Here is a 15,162-nt window from a genome sequence, read left to right as displayed (position 1 = left end):
AGCGTCCGGGACGCGGAGCCCGGAACTGGGGGGACACGGCGACTGCGGGGACCCGGCGTCGGTGAGGCTGAGCGGGCTCGGTGCGGAGGGGGGCTTGGTGAGGGATGAAGGGAGCGCGGAGGAACTGAGAGCGGCTTGAGGGAGGGAAAGAGTAGTTGTTGGGGGCTGGGTACGGAGGGGACGGGGAAGTGAGCCCCTGGGACTTGGGGTGCCCAGATGTTGGAAGGTGTCTGGGGTCAGCGGGGCGGGCCCAAGCACACCGGTCCGAGTTGGGGTGTTTCCAGAGGCAGAGGCCGGGGGAACAATGGAGTGAGGGGGTTCTCTGGTGTAACCGTGTGTGGGGTATTGGATTTTAAGAAACAAGGAGAGATGGAAAATAATGAGAAGGGAAAAAAAGGGCTATTTGGGAGTGGAAGTACAATGGATTGGGAATGCAGTGGGAATGCGTAAGGTCATCTGCATGGGTGCCGGAGGTCCTTAAGATTTGGGGCAAAGTGGGATTTGGAAATACGAGATAGAAGAGCATTTTTGGAATCGAGGGGAGATAAAAGAGCATTCTTGGAATTGGGATGGTGGAAGAGAACGGAAGATTATGCGAAGTGGGGCAGAGAAATGAAATAGATGTGCTTTGGGCTTGAATTAAAGCAGAGGGTAGATCTAGTTAGAGAGTGTAGGGTAGGTGGACCGAGTTCTCCTGATTCATCCAGGGTGATTGGGTTATTTTAGAAGGTGGCTCTTTCTCAGGCTTGTCCCTCTGCTAAGGAGTACAAGCTGCTCTTTTAGTAATTTGGTTGTCATGTATAGTCCGTTTCATTGATAAAACATACCTGTAATAATGGTGTCTCCTCTGCTCAGGTTACAGTACGTATTTTACCTGTGGTTAAGGAAGCAGGAGAGGACAGATCTCCAGAAACAGGCGTCTATCTTGCTTTTGAGTCAGGTCAGTGATAATGCAGAGTTCATGGTGTTTGAGGGAGAACCAAGAGTTTGTTTTCATTTAGACCAAAAGGTGATGAATAAAATCGAAGTTATCTGTACTTTATTAGAATTGCATTTTCTCACTGAGAAATGTTCACGTACCATCTGCTACTGGTTTTATGTTCGTGAGAGAGCTTAGCTGCCTCAAAATCTTGATGCTGATTTCAAATGATCAGGCTGCCTCATATTTCCCAGTTTGAATGAAGGTGATTTGAAAATCACCTTATTTGAAAATATTGTGGGGGGTGGGAAGTATTTCTGATAACTTGGATTTCCAGACTAAATTTTGAATGCATGGTATTAGGTACAAGATTGCTGGTTTTGAAACTGTAGTTACCTTTCTGTGTTCATAAATAGTCCACGGTAAGCTTTTTATTTGTTGGGCATTAAGTTTTGCTGACTCATTTAAGATTTCTGGGAATTCATCAGTTTATATTTATTTCTCAGCTAGATCTTGTATAGTAGCATTAGGCCACTTTATAAAGTTCCAAAAATAATTATGTAAATTGTCACTTTACTTATATGTTATAAAAACTGGACAAAGCAAGGAGTGAGTGCAGTGTCCTCATTAATGATAATATGGCTCTTTATTGACCTCTTTCAGTGGGCTAGGCAAGGTGCTAAGATTGTTTTGCATACATTATCTCATTTAATTGAATCCTCACAATTATTTCCTATTTTATAAATTAAGAGGTGAAATAATTCACTGAGGTCACAGAGCTAGTAAATAAAGCTGAATTCAGATCCAGCTCTTTTGGATGTCTTCTTTAAATCTTCACTGTCTGGCCCTAGCTGGTTTGGCTCAGTGGATAGAGCCTTGGCCTGTGGACTGAAGGGTCCCAGGTTTGATTCTGGTCAAGGGCAAATGCCTGGGTTTGGGGCTTGATCCCCAGTGGGGGGCATGCAGGAGACAGCTGATCAATGATTGTCTCTCATCATTGATGTTTCTATCTCTCTCTCCCTCTCCCTCTCTGAAATCAATAAAAATCTATTATAAATCAATCAATCAATCAATCTTCACTGTCTAATGGTTCTTCCTGCCCTCTCCATCCTCTGGTTTTGGTTGTAGTACAAGCAGCATGAATTGGTTGCAACTTGGATCTGATATAATATTAATTATTTAGATGAAGAGTGGGTTAGTGGGCTACATCTCTAGAGTTAATTGAGTGTTTACTCCTCCTGTAATTTACTAAATCTGGGGTCCTGATAATAGGGCTAACACATCTTACTAAGGTTTGTCCTGTGAGCACACTTAATTTTCTGTTTAGTGTACTGCCGGCGTGCTGTGCATACATGTCACTCTTCCTTGTAGAAGTCAAGACAGCCAATTGTGGAATCAAAACTAGTTCACACAGGAAAACAATGGAAAACTGCTGAGTATTCAAGTGCCCTCCAAGCACCTGTTGAGTCCACAGTTGGTACTAGCATTATCTCTAAATATAGATAGAATCCTCTTAGAAACCCCTAGTGAAACAACTAGAACTGAGAGAAACAGCTGGGGCCTGAGGGAGGAGCCATAGGTTACTGGCCAAAACATCAGCATAGCCCCTGGAGGCTGATCAGGAGTAGCAGAGGGCTACAGGTGCTAGTGAATGGCAGGAGGGAATTATTTGTTGAGCATTTCTGTAGTCTAAGCATTGATCTCAGTGTGTTTTATATATATTACTTATAAGATCTCCAATCAATCATAATAAGATAGTTATAAGCATTATCCCCATTTTTCAGATGAGACTCAGAAAGGTTAAGTAACTTGTGCAGTCGGTTAATAAAGCAGTGAAGGATGTTTGTATGTACTATTTATTGTTGTTATTATTATTTTAAACTAGTGGCCCTACACATGAATTCGTGAGCAAGTTGCTCTCTGCAGCTTGTCTCAGCTGGCCGCCCCGCCCACCGCTGCTTGTAGCTCTTCCCCACACTGCAGTTTGCTGCCCCGCCCTCCTGTAGCTCTCTACTGCTCGTAGCTCGCTGCCCTGCCCTCCTGATGATTGGTCGTTACCATCATGGTGTAACAACCATTTGCATATCACCTCTTTATTATATACTAGAGGCCTGGTGCATAAAATTTGTGCACTGGGGGTGGGTGTCCCTAAGCCCAGCCTGCACCCTCTCCAATCTGGGACCCCTCAGGCAGTCGGACATCCCTCTCACAATTCGGGACTGCTGGCTCCCAACCACTCACCTGTCTGCCTGCCTGCTTGCCCCTTATCTGCTTCTACCTGCCAGCCTGATCACCCCCTAACCACTCCCCTGCCAGCCTGATTGATGCCTAACTGCTCCCCTGCCGGCCTGGTCACCCCCAACTGCTCTCCCCTGCTGGCCTGGTCGCCCCCAACTGCCCTCCCCTGCCGGCCATCTTGTGATGGCCATGTTGTGACCACATGGGGGCGGCCATCTTGTGCGAGGGTGTGACAGTCAATTTGCATATTACCTCTTTATTATATAGGAGGATTGCTGTTTGCAGTTTCTCACAATAGAGCCACCATGTTAAAATTGGGAATTTAACAGTTACTCTCTAGGATCCACTGTGCTTCTTTGATAGAAGTAGAACTGATTTTTTAATCTTGCTGCTTTCACTGGAGACTGGAAGGAAAAGCTTTTTATATTTTCTTTTTCTTTTTTAAAAAAAATATATTTCTTTATTGATTTCAGAGAGGAAGGGAGAAGGGGAGAGAGAGAGAAACATCAATGATGAGAGAGAATCATTGATCGGCTGCCTCCTGCACACCCCTTACTGGAGATCGAACCTGCAACCCAGGCACGTGCCCTTGGCCGGAATCGAACCTGGGACCCTTCAGTCCACAGGCTGACGCTCTATCCACTGAGCCAAGCCGGCCAGGCTATTTTTCTTATTTAATTGTTGGGAAGGGGAACCCATTCATTTATTTAACAGATGACTTCTTGTAGAATATAGTTCAGTTTCTTCATTTGCTTGGTATCTATATATATAAAATCCTAATATGCAAATAGACTGAATGGTAGAACAACTGAACAACCAGTTGCTATAATGTGTGCTGACCACCAGGGAGGGCACTCGGAACATGGCGGGTGTCAGCAGCAGGCAGCAGAGCATGGAACATGGCGGGCATCAGCTGGGGTGGGATGGTGGAACAGGTGAACGGGGGTTGGGGGGGTGCCAGACCAAGGCTGGGCCCTGTCACTGTCATCGGGCGAGCCTCTGGTGGTTACTGAAAATTCTTTGCTCCAGTGTGCTGTGGTCCTGCCTGGCGCTTGCATCTGCTGCTGGCGTTGGCCCTGCTTGCACCTGATGCCGGTGCCAGCCCCGACTGCTTGGCACCATCAGTGGGTGTGAGGGGCAGCTGCTGGCCCTGATCTCTCCTCAGGGCTTCTCCAACTACCCCTGCTCCTGAGGGGCGATCAGGGCCAGCATCCACCTCTCGCACCCGTTTCCAGCGATGGCCCTGCTCACACCTGCTGCCGGCGCCGGCCCCGGTCCCAATCGCTCGGCACCATCAGTAGGTGCAAGCGGCGGCTGCCGGACCCGCTGATGGTGCCGGCCCTGCTTGCATCCGCTGCTGGCACCAGCCCTAATCGCTCCGTGCTGTCAGCTGAGTGGGGCTGGCACCATCAGCGCATGGGAGCAGCGGCGCAGGAGCGGGGGCTGCTGGCAGACAGGAGAGGGGTGCCGTGGTGGGAGGGGCCAGTCGGGGTCGTGGAGGATGGGCTGAGACTTGTCCCTGTGCCCACTGCAGCTTCGCGGCCCACAGTTCCTTTCAAGGTGCATGAATTCGTGCTCTGGACCCCTAGTATAAATATATATCTGTAGCAACATGAAAATGGTATGTCCGTCTCTATTTTGAGATCTTGACTTTCAGGTAAGTCATCTAGGCTCTGCAGGATGACAGTGAAGCATGCCTGTTACAGACTTTTATCACTTCTCCTGATATATTTTTGCCACAATAGTTTAATCATGTTCTTGCTTGGTTACTTTAAAAAAATTGTGGTAAAATATACATAACAAAAGTTACCCTTTAAACCATTTTTAAGTGTACAGTTCAGTGGCATTAAGTATGTTCACATTGCTGTGTAAGCATCACCACCATCAACCTCTAGACATTTTTATCTTCTCAAACCGAAACTCTCTACCTATTAAACAATAACTCCCTAATTCTTTCTTCTTTGAGTTCTTGGCAACCATCATTCTACTTTCTGTCTCTGTTAATATAACTACTCTGCATACTTTGTATACTTGGAATCATAGTATTTGTCCATTTGTGTCTGGCTTATTTAGCACAGTGTCTCCAAGGTTCACCAGTGTTTTAGCCTGTGTCAGAATTTCATTTCTTTTTAGGACTGCATACTATTCCACTCTATGTGCATACCACACTTCATTGGTCCATTCATCAATAAACACTTGGGTTGTTTCCACCTTTTGGCTATCTATACTAATAATAGGGTAATATGCAAATTGGTGGAGAGGCCCCTCCGACGTGGGCCTGGCCTGGGGGTCCACAGGCCTCCCCCGGCTCTGGCCTACCTCTTTGGGACAATCCATCGAGGAGCCCTGGATGGGTGGGTGGGGCCTACCTCTTTGGGACTCCCGCACTGTGATAGGGCACAGGCCAGGCTGGGGGACTCTCCCCCTCTGCCCCGAGTGCATGAATTTCATGCACTGGGCCACTAGTTGTGAATAATTCTGCTGTGAATATTGGTGTATAAATATCTGAGTCCTTGCTTTCAATACTTGTGGGTATATACCTAGAAGTGGGATTTCTGGGTTATATAGTAATTTTTAATTTTTTGAGGAAGCTTGGTTACTTGTAAATGGTGATTTTATTATGAGTTCATCTGAAGGTAGCAATTGGCTTTATGTTTGATGGATGATGTTCCTCTACTGACTTTTTCTGTACTGTTTGTAGGACACTTGTACTGGAAATGATTCAAAAGGAAATGATTTACCTAGTTTTGATTTCTTTCTTTTAGCTTCTGCCTACTTATATTTATGTATCATGACATCTGGCAAGCACATTAAAACATGTTTCAACTTAGCATTAAAGTACTTTTGAAAAATTTTTAAACATTTCAGCTGATGAGTAAAATGGGAGTTTCTGTTCTAAAGTGTGAAATGTATCCAATGTAGAAGGAACCATTTGTTATGTGCAGATCTTTTCAGTCATACTTGTAAATGTGGGTAATCATCTTAAGAACATTATCTGTATGTGTATGTGACAAATGTGTCAGCAGTGTAGAGGTTTTTCAGTTTATTTTGCTGCCTTTGATTGAAATTCAAGGTACTTTTTTCATTTTAAAATGTTTTATATGTATGAGCTACTGATTACTGCTTATCTTTGGTATCCCTTCTTCATCCATTGAATAAGGTTTTAGAGTCTGCCGTAGGCTATAAATACTTCAGGTTTTAAATATAGCTGTAATACAGGAAGTAAAATTGGCTGAAGTTATTTGTTTAACTCCATTTTCTTTCCCTCCATATGTGAGATAGTTGACACACAGTATGAAATACAATAGGTTGAAATAGCTGCAGACTGACAGTGAATTGTCTCTTCTGATGGGTCTACCTCTCATTTCATTTTTTCTAAATGTCACAAGGAGGTTAGTTATCCCTGTATCTTGTTTCTTGAGATTATTGGATTATAAAGGCTCATGTGCTATTTTCTGGGAACCTCAGAGGAGACTTAGTGAGCCCACACCTTGGAGGTGGTGTGTTAATTCTGAAATATTTCTAAAGATTTAAAGTTTGTAAACACCTTTTCTTTAGGTTACTGGTTATTAAGCATTGGTCAGAGGCCAGCATTTAGTATCCATGTTCAAATCTACCATGGTGGCCTGTATAAGGGTGGGTTCTTGGAATATACATAATCTCCAACACAGATTCTGTAGCAGCCCTAGGCCCTTAAAACATTCTGCAGTGTCTGAGGATGTAGCCATTAGCTTAAAGGCAATTTCTGCAGTCATTGTTCAATGACTAATTTGTGGTTAAGGGTTAGCTAGGAATTCTTACTAGTTCAAAACCTAAATAATAACCTTGGATTGCTAGTAAGGAGTATTTTTACATTACTTAATTAGCAAAATGACATGATTACTAATTGTGGAGGATGTGTATGTGTGTTTTTCAGAATTGGCTAAAGCAGCAGTTCTCAACCTGTGGGTCGCCAACCTGTGGGTCATGACCCCTTTGGGGGTCGAATGACCCTTTCACAGGGGTTGCCTAAGACCATCAGAAAACACATATATAATTACATATTGTTTTTGTGATTAATCACTATGCTTTAATTATGTTCAATTTGTAACAATGAAAATACATCCTGCATATCAGATATTTACATTACGATTCATAACAGTAGCAAAATTACAGTTATGAAGTAGCAACGAAAATAATTTTATGGTTGGGGGTCACCACAACATGAGGAACGGTATTAAAGGGTCACGGCATTAGCAAGGTTGAGAACCACTGGGCTAAAGGGTATTGGGACTGAGGAGAAGAAAGAAGTATGTGATGAGGCCATTACGTGACTGTAGATGAATCATTCTATCTGTATATATAAAAGCCTAAGCAACCGTCTGACCATTCAGCTGGTAGCTATGATGCACACTGACCACTAGGGGGAAGACGCTCAACACACAGGCATGGAAACATGGAACAGACTGATGAATCTCAGAGGGAAGGCAGAAGGGGGGAAGGCAGGAAGAGATTAACCAAAGAACTTATATGCATACTAGAGGCCCAGTGCACGGATTCATGTACCAGTGGGGTCCCTCGGCCTGCCTGCGGGGATCGGGCCGAAACCAGCAGTCCACCATCCCCCGAGGGGTCCTAGATTGCGAGGGGCGAAGGCCAGGCCAAGGGACCCCACCGGTGCATAAATCCATGCACCGGTCCTCTATATTATTAAAGGCCAGTGGCCGTAACACTGTAATGACCAAAGGACTGGTCACCAGGAGGTTCATTCACGGGGCACCGGCAGCGTCCCTGGAGCATCGCAGGGTGCTGGCAGAGTCTGTGGAGCGTCATGGGGCACCGGTAGTGTCCACGGAGCATGCGAGGCTTCGGGGGTCAGTGGACATGGCCCTGATGGCAGGCTAGGCCTAGGGGAATTTTACACGCGCACGATTTAATCGTGCGCTGGGTCTCTAGTATATATATACAAGCCTAAGTGACCAGATGGCTGGCTGGTAGCTATGACGCGCACTGGCCTCTAGTATATATATAAAAGCCTAAGTGACCAGACGGCTGGCTGGTAGCTATGACGCGCATTGACCACAAGGGGGCAGACAGGCAGACACTCAACACAGGGACTGCCCCCTGGTGGTCAGTGCGCTCCCACAGTGGGAGCACAGCTCAGCTGACAGATGGGCATGAGACGCAGGGCTCACGGCTGGTGAGCGCAGCTGGCGGCGTGAGCTTCTCCCGCGGACACTCCCCCTGCATGCCTCAAACAGCAGCTGCAGCAGGCACAGTGGGGCTGGGATGAGTGGGAGTGGTGTGGCACCCAGCTTGGGCTCGGCTCCTTCCTGGCTGCCTGCCGCTTCGTGCACTACTTCGTGCTAGTGGGATCGATGTGGACAGCAGGCTGGAACCCAATGAGCTGGTGGACAAGGCCGGGCCGCGGTGGCGTGGAGGTCCACTGATCCCCGCAGGCCAGGCCGAGGAACCCCACCAGTGCACGAATCAGTGCACTGGGCCTCTAGTTGTGGATACATGGAGATGTCTTTTGTATTTGAAGATGCTGCTAATGTTAGTTTCTATTGACCTGCATTGGACTGAAAAGACCATTTTGAAAAACTGGCAGTCCTTCCTTTCTTGGGTACATATGATCTGTCCAGTAGTAAATGATTTGCTGTTGTTTCAAGGCTAACACCAGTAGTAGAGCAGTACTTTTCTTTAAATTATCCACTTGGTCTCTCATTATAGCATACCAGTGTTGTCAACTCACTGCTGGTTCTTCCTGGTTGTCTTCTGTTACATTGACTTAAAGTATGCATTAGTGTGTGATGGAAGTGACTCTTCAGCTTACTTTGTTTGGCTATCTTATATCTTTACTAGAGGCCCGGTGCTCGGATTCGTGCACCGGTGGGGTCCCTCGACATGGCCTGCGGGGATCAGGCTGAAACCGGCAACCCAATGCCACCTGCTGCTCCCGCTTGCCGCTCTTGTTTATCCTGGCTCTGCTGCGCCTGCTGCAGGCTTGCACCCAGTCAGTCCCGATCAGGAGAGGCTCGTGTAGCCTCAGCGGCCTCTCCAGCCGTGAGCCCTGTGTCTGATGCCCATAGGTCAGCTGAGTGGCGCTCCCACTGTGGGAGCACACTGACCACCAGGGGGCAGCTCCTGCATTGAGCATCTGCCCCCTGGTGGTCAGTGTGTGTCATAACGACTGGTTGGTCGCTTAGGCTTTTATATAGATAGTAAATTGCCTTCATAGCTTACTTAACTCCATATCCTGCACAAGCTCTCAATACAAGGATCTCATTATAAGAAGCTCCCTCACATTTGATGAAAATGGTGAAACTTGTCTATAAAATAAGATGGAATGACAGGAAGCTAAAGTATTGTACCTGAATGGTAGGTGGTATAGAACCATCTTAGACTAAATCAGCCATTTAGTTTAGATACAAACTTGATGTTTTGTTACATTGTACAAGTCAGTACCCAGGAGATTTCTTTAGATGGTTTATCTAATTCCTTGTTACATGGACAGTGCTTTAAACAAGGCTTAGGTGGGTAATCTTTTTCATCTCTGTCACTACTCAAAGCTTGTACATATTTTATGTCAATCTTTTATAAGTTCATATTTGACATTTGTCATTGGTCTGCCTGTCCCGTAATGTTATGATGATCCTATAAGTTAGACTACAAGGTATTAATATGTGATGCTGTGTAATTTGGGAGCAAAGGATTGCAACAATGATGACTAAATTTGTGTTTGGGCATCTTAATTTAATAACATAGGAAAAGCTCCTAAAAAAGGAGGGATATTTGATACCTTCATCTTGATTACTTGTTTATTGAAATCTTAACATTTAAGTAAGATTAAGTAGAATTATATTCAATTTTGACATGATTACATTTTTTAATATTTTTTTTTATTGATTTCAGAGAGGAAGGGAGAGGGAGAGAGAGAGAGAAACATCAATAATGAGAGAGACTCATTGATTGGCTGCCTCCTGCCTACCCCACACTGGAGATTGAGCCAGCAACCCGGGTATGTGCCCTGACCAGGAATTGAACCATGACCTCCTGGTTCATGGGTCAATGCTCAACCACTGAGCAACACCACCTGGGCTACATGATTACATTTTTGATTAGGCAGTAAAGCTGAGAGCACATCATGCTTTCACACTCCACTGGCTAATCATTTCCATTGTGAAATAACCCCAAGTATATTATTAAACTTGGCAGATGAACTTTTTTTTTTTTAGAAAAGAAAGCAAGAATTTATTGACCATAGCAAAAATATACTTAAGACAATGAAACAAGGAAGGGTATAAAAGAAGTAACAGGAGAGCCTAGGTTGGGCTGCTTTGGCTCTCTGGGAAGTCAGAGAAGAGGGGGCCTTGGAAACAGGTTCAGGGGGTTAGCCCTGGATAAGCTGCTGCTGCCCATGGCTCTCCTGGTTGCAAGTCTCATGGTGGTCCGTGAGGTTCGAAAGGTTGGCAGCCACTGATTTAGAGGTTAGGGGATACATGCCTGTCGGGGAATGAAAAGGGGAAAGGAATGGCAGGGGCCGGCTCCCTGGAGGGAGAGCCAGCTGGGACTGATGGGGCTGAACTGCTGCTGCCCATTGCTCCCCTGGTTGCAAGCCTCATGGGGTCCCTCAGAGGTTAGGGCAGTGGTCAGCAAACTGCGGCCCCTTGAGTGTGGCTCTTCCACAAAATACCACGTGCGGGCGCGCTCGTACAGTGCGATTGAAACTTCGTGGCCACACTCAAGGGGCCAAAGAGCCACATGTGGCTCGCGAGCCGCAGTTTGCCGACCACTGGGTTAGGGGATAAGTGCCTGTGGGGGAAGGAGAGGGAATAGGGAATGGCCCAGGCGTGTTCCCTGGAGGGAGAGCACGCCTGAACTTTTTTTTTTAATTCCCACTCAAGGATGTGTTTTTATTGACTTAGAGAGAAAGGGAGAGAGAGAGAAACATTGATGTGAGAGAGAAACATTGATCGGTTGCTGCCTCATATGCACCCTGACCAGGGATCAAATCCTAAACCTATATATTTGCCTTGACCAGGAATCAAACTCATAACCTTTTAGTGTACTGGACGAATCTGCAACCTATCATGCTAGGACGATGCTCCATCCAACTGCACTACTTGGCCAGGGCAGAAGCATTTTATTGAGTGCCTACTATCTGTTAGATACACACAGTAAAGTAAGCATAAAAATCCTTGCCTGCATGCAGCTTATAGTCTGATAGGGGAAGACATTTATTCAGCAAAGGCGTAAAATGTTTGGTATTTCAGTTGGTGATAATTGGTATTGAAAAATCAAAAACAAAATCAGGAAAGGTGATAGAGATAACTGTTAGCATGTGACTCAATGTGAGAGAAAGAGAAAGAGAGAAAGCGGGGGAGGGAGAGAGAGGGAAGAAGGAAGGGAGGGAGGAAGGAGGTATTGTTGAGAAAATAATATTTGAGCGAAGACTTAAAAGTCATCTTTGATTCCGTTCTCTTCCTCATACTTCACATCAGATCCATTTCCAATTCTTGTTGATTTTGTCTTCAAAATACATCTCAAACCTACCTAAGTAGGTGGATTAAATTGGCAGTGGCAGTTTGTAAAAGTTTTCTTCTGATTGTTTTTATTGTTCTCAGTGAATTAGGAATCAAAGTGCTCAGCTGAAAGTGAGGGTGGGGAATAGGAGGTAATGGAGGTTTGTGGAGAAAGGAGAAGGTGTGAAATTGTTCAGGAGAGTGGGAGAATGTCTGAAGCAGGGAAATATTGTATGATTGCCAGGTGGCTTTAAGAGCCCCTTGAGGTTTGTGGTCATGAATTTAAAGTGAGATGAGTCAGTATGGTTTTTTCCCTCCAGCCACAGTCAGCTGCAGTGGTATGTTTGGAGTAGATTTAACCATAGAGAGGTTTTACCAAGATAGTAGAATAAAACACGAGAGGGTCAAGGAATAGAGGATATGTGCAAGGCAGCGAATATGTTATGCTGTGGAATTTAAACTAGGTGAGGAGGGGAGGGAGAACATTAAGTGACTAAGAGATGGTGAAAAAAATGGTTGAATCAATGAATTGATGGACCTGGTGGGATTAAAAGATGTTGGAATTTGGATATGTGAGAGATAGCTATAAAGATAGTAAGTTGTGGTCAGATGGTAGAATACAAAAAATAAGATCATGGAGGCATTATCATGGGATGCATAGGTAAAGGGTGAGGTAATCAGAGGCAAGGAATTTAGAGAAAGAGTTAGGAATTCAGAGAGATGAGGTGTTAGAAACATCATCTATTTGAAATCATTTGGACTTAAGAGTGGTGTTAAAGAGAGTCACAGTGTTGGGGCTATCCAAAGAAAAAGAACCAGTAAGATCTCTCATCTATGTCCATGTCTATTATTTCTCTATATATTTGTCATGAATGAAATTTATTTTAAGGATTGGTTCATGCCATTATGGGGGCTGAGAAGTTCCATGATCAGCCATCTGCAAGTCAGAGACCCACGAAAGTTGGTGGTGTAAATTCCAGTTCAAGTCTGAAGGCCTGAGAACTAGGACCTAAGTTCCAGTGCAAGGGCAGACTGATAACTCAGCTCCACAGTCGGCCAAAGAGAGAGAGAGAGAAGGATGCTCTCTTCTTTTGCCTTCTTGTTCTGTTCCTCATTGGATTGGTAGATACCCACTTACATTGGGGAGGGCCATCTGCTTTATTCAGTCTGCCTATCCAGATGCTAATCTCAGATGAAAACACCTTCTATGTTTGGTCAAATATATGGGCACCTGTTGTCTAGCCAGGTTGACATAAAATTAGCCATCACAGCTAGATAATGTGTAATAAAGTTTTCACGTGATATTCAAGTAGAGGTTTTTTTTTTTTAGGGAAGAGGGAAGGAGACTGATTTGGAAACATCATTGAGGAGCAAGGAGGACACTTTCCTCACCCCCCAGTTCCAGTGGTATGAGGGGGTGGAGAAAGAGTTTTCATCACTTGAAGGCTGTGAGGGGTGTTTGGCTTGAAAGGAGAACAGGTTTCAATTAGAACAAGAAGACAAAGAGAATCTTCAGAGTGGAGGTTGAAAATGTAGGGCACAGTGGAATGGCTTAAAAATTTGGAGAGAGGTGTAAGGCAGATGGGGACAGAGCAGAGGATATGTAGAACAGTGTGGGGATTAGAATCTAGGAGGTGAGATTAGATTAAATTAGAATCATCTGGGGATTCTTTTGATGGACAGCATAAACAGAGATCAAGAACATGAAAAGATTAGGCCCTGATAGCAGGCAGATAATGGAGGTGAGGGTATGAGTGTTGGGAGGAAGGAAGGGCAAGGAGTCTGGATCTTGGGAAAGGGCATTTTATATATTTAAATTGTACAACATGATGTTTTGATATGCATATACACATGGTGAAATGACTACTATAGTCAAGTTAATCAACATTTTCTCACATAGTTACCTTTTAAAAATTGTGATACAAGTACCTGAAATCTACTCTCAGCAAATTTCCAGTATTCAATAGAGCAGTGGTTCTCAACCTTCTGGCCCTTTAAATACAGTTCCTCATGTTGTGACCCAACCATAAAATTATTTTTGTTGCTACTTCATAACTGTAATGTTGCTACTGTTATGAATCTGATATGCAGGATGGTCTTAGGCGACCCCTGTGAAAGGGCCGTTTGACCCCCAAAGGGGTCGCGACCCACAGGTTGAGAACCGCTGCAATAGAGTATTAACTGTGATCATCATGCACGTTAGATCTCTAGACTTAAATCATCCTACATAGCTATAACTTTGTACCCTTTGCCCCATTTCCCTGCCTTGGGTAACCACCATTCCACTCTCTGCTTCTGTGTATTTGAGTTTTTTAGAGTCCAAATATCAGTGAGATCATGCAGTGTTTGTCTTCTCACTTAGCATAATGTCCTCCAGGTTCATCCTTGTTGTTGCAAATGACAGGACCTCAGGAAGGACATTCTAGGTCCTGCTTCTTAAATATATGCCCATGGTGGGGAGGGATGTCTTACTCCACTTTAAGGGGTCCTCTTTTGATGAAACCTGAGGGCTCTCTTTTGATGATCATATATTAATGATTTTTGCTTTAGCTCGGCCAGTGTGGTTCAGTGGTTGAGCATCCATCCATGAACCAGGTTCGATTCCGGTTAGGGCGCATGCCCAGGTACGGATGATTCTCTCTCATCATTGATGTTTGTATCTTTCTCTCCCTTTCTCTGGAATCAATAAAAAACATTAAAATTTTTTATAAATAATTTTTGTTTTAAATCTTATTGTCTGATATTAATATTAAATTTTGTTTAGATTAACAATGTGCAGTCTATTTTTCAATTTTCTTTTTTTAAAGAAATCATTAAAAAATATATTTTTATTGATTTCAGAGTAAGGGAGAGGGAAAGAGAGATAGAAACATCAATGATGAGAGAGAATCATTGATCGGCTGCCTTCTACACACCCCCTACTGGGGATCGAGCCCACAACCCAGGCATGTGCCCTTGACTGGAATCGAACCCGGGACCCTTCAGTCTGCAGGCCGATACTCTATCCACTGAGCCAAACTGGCTAGGGCTTCAATTTTCCTTTTAGTTTTCCATCTTTATGGGTCATTTTGCTTTAAGTGTATCTTGGTAGTCTCTACATAGTTGGATTTGAAAAAAACTAACCTGATAATCTCTTTTTTGATAACTTTAATCTGTGTGTGTGTGTGTGTGTGTGTGTGTGTGAACAGTGTGTGTGTGATTACTGATAGTACTTTTAGACTTATTTCTGCCATTTTAGTTTATACTTTTTTTTTGGCTATACTTCTTATTTGCTTTCTATTATATACATAGAGTTCTTCTCTTATCATGTATACATGATGAACTCTAAAATTAATATCTTGCCTAACCAGCATGCCTCAGTGGTTAAGAAGCATTGACCTATGAACCAGGAGGTCATGGTTTGATTCCCATTGAGGGCACATGCCCAGGTTGTGGGCTCTATCCCCAGTGTGGGGCATGCACGAGGCAGCTGATCAATGATTCTCTCTCATCATTGATGTT

At 44.4% G+C, this 15,162-nt stretch overlaps 2 protein-coding genes across 3 annotated transcripts in view; both read left to right on the top strand.

Annotated features, from left to right (window-relative positions):
• Nucleotides 1–15,162, top strand: part of SPATS2 (spermatogenesis associated, serine-rich 2) — a 132,225-nt gene continuing 117,063 nt past the window's right edge. The window contains exons 1-2 of one of the 2 annotated variants that reach the window (XM_005877334.2): nt 1–61; nt 856–940. The gene's annotated coding sequence lies outside the window, so the exon portion shown is untranslated. The remainder of the gene's footprint in view (nt 62–855; nt 941–15,162) is intronic. The other variant, XM_005877335.2, reaches the window with a different exon arrangement.
• Nucleotides 1–15,162, top strand: part of DNAJC22 (DnaJ (Hsp40) homolog, subfamily C, member 22) — a 68,861-nt gene that overhangs the window by 13,466 nt on the left and 40,233 nt on the right. The window lies entirely within an intron of this gene.

This window comes from Myotis brandtii, unplaced genomic scaffold, assembly GCF_000412655.1.
Source record: "Myotis brandtii unplaced genomic scaffold, ASM41265v1 scaffold517, whole genome shotgun sequence".
NCBI classification, from domain to species: domain Eukaryota; kingdom Metazoa; phylum Chordata; class Mammalia; order Chiroptera; family Vespertilionidae; genus Myotis; species Myotis brandtii.
Note: the sequence above shows the minus strand (reverse complement) of the source record. Positions and strands in the feature narration are given on the sequence as shown.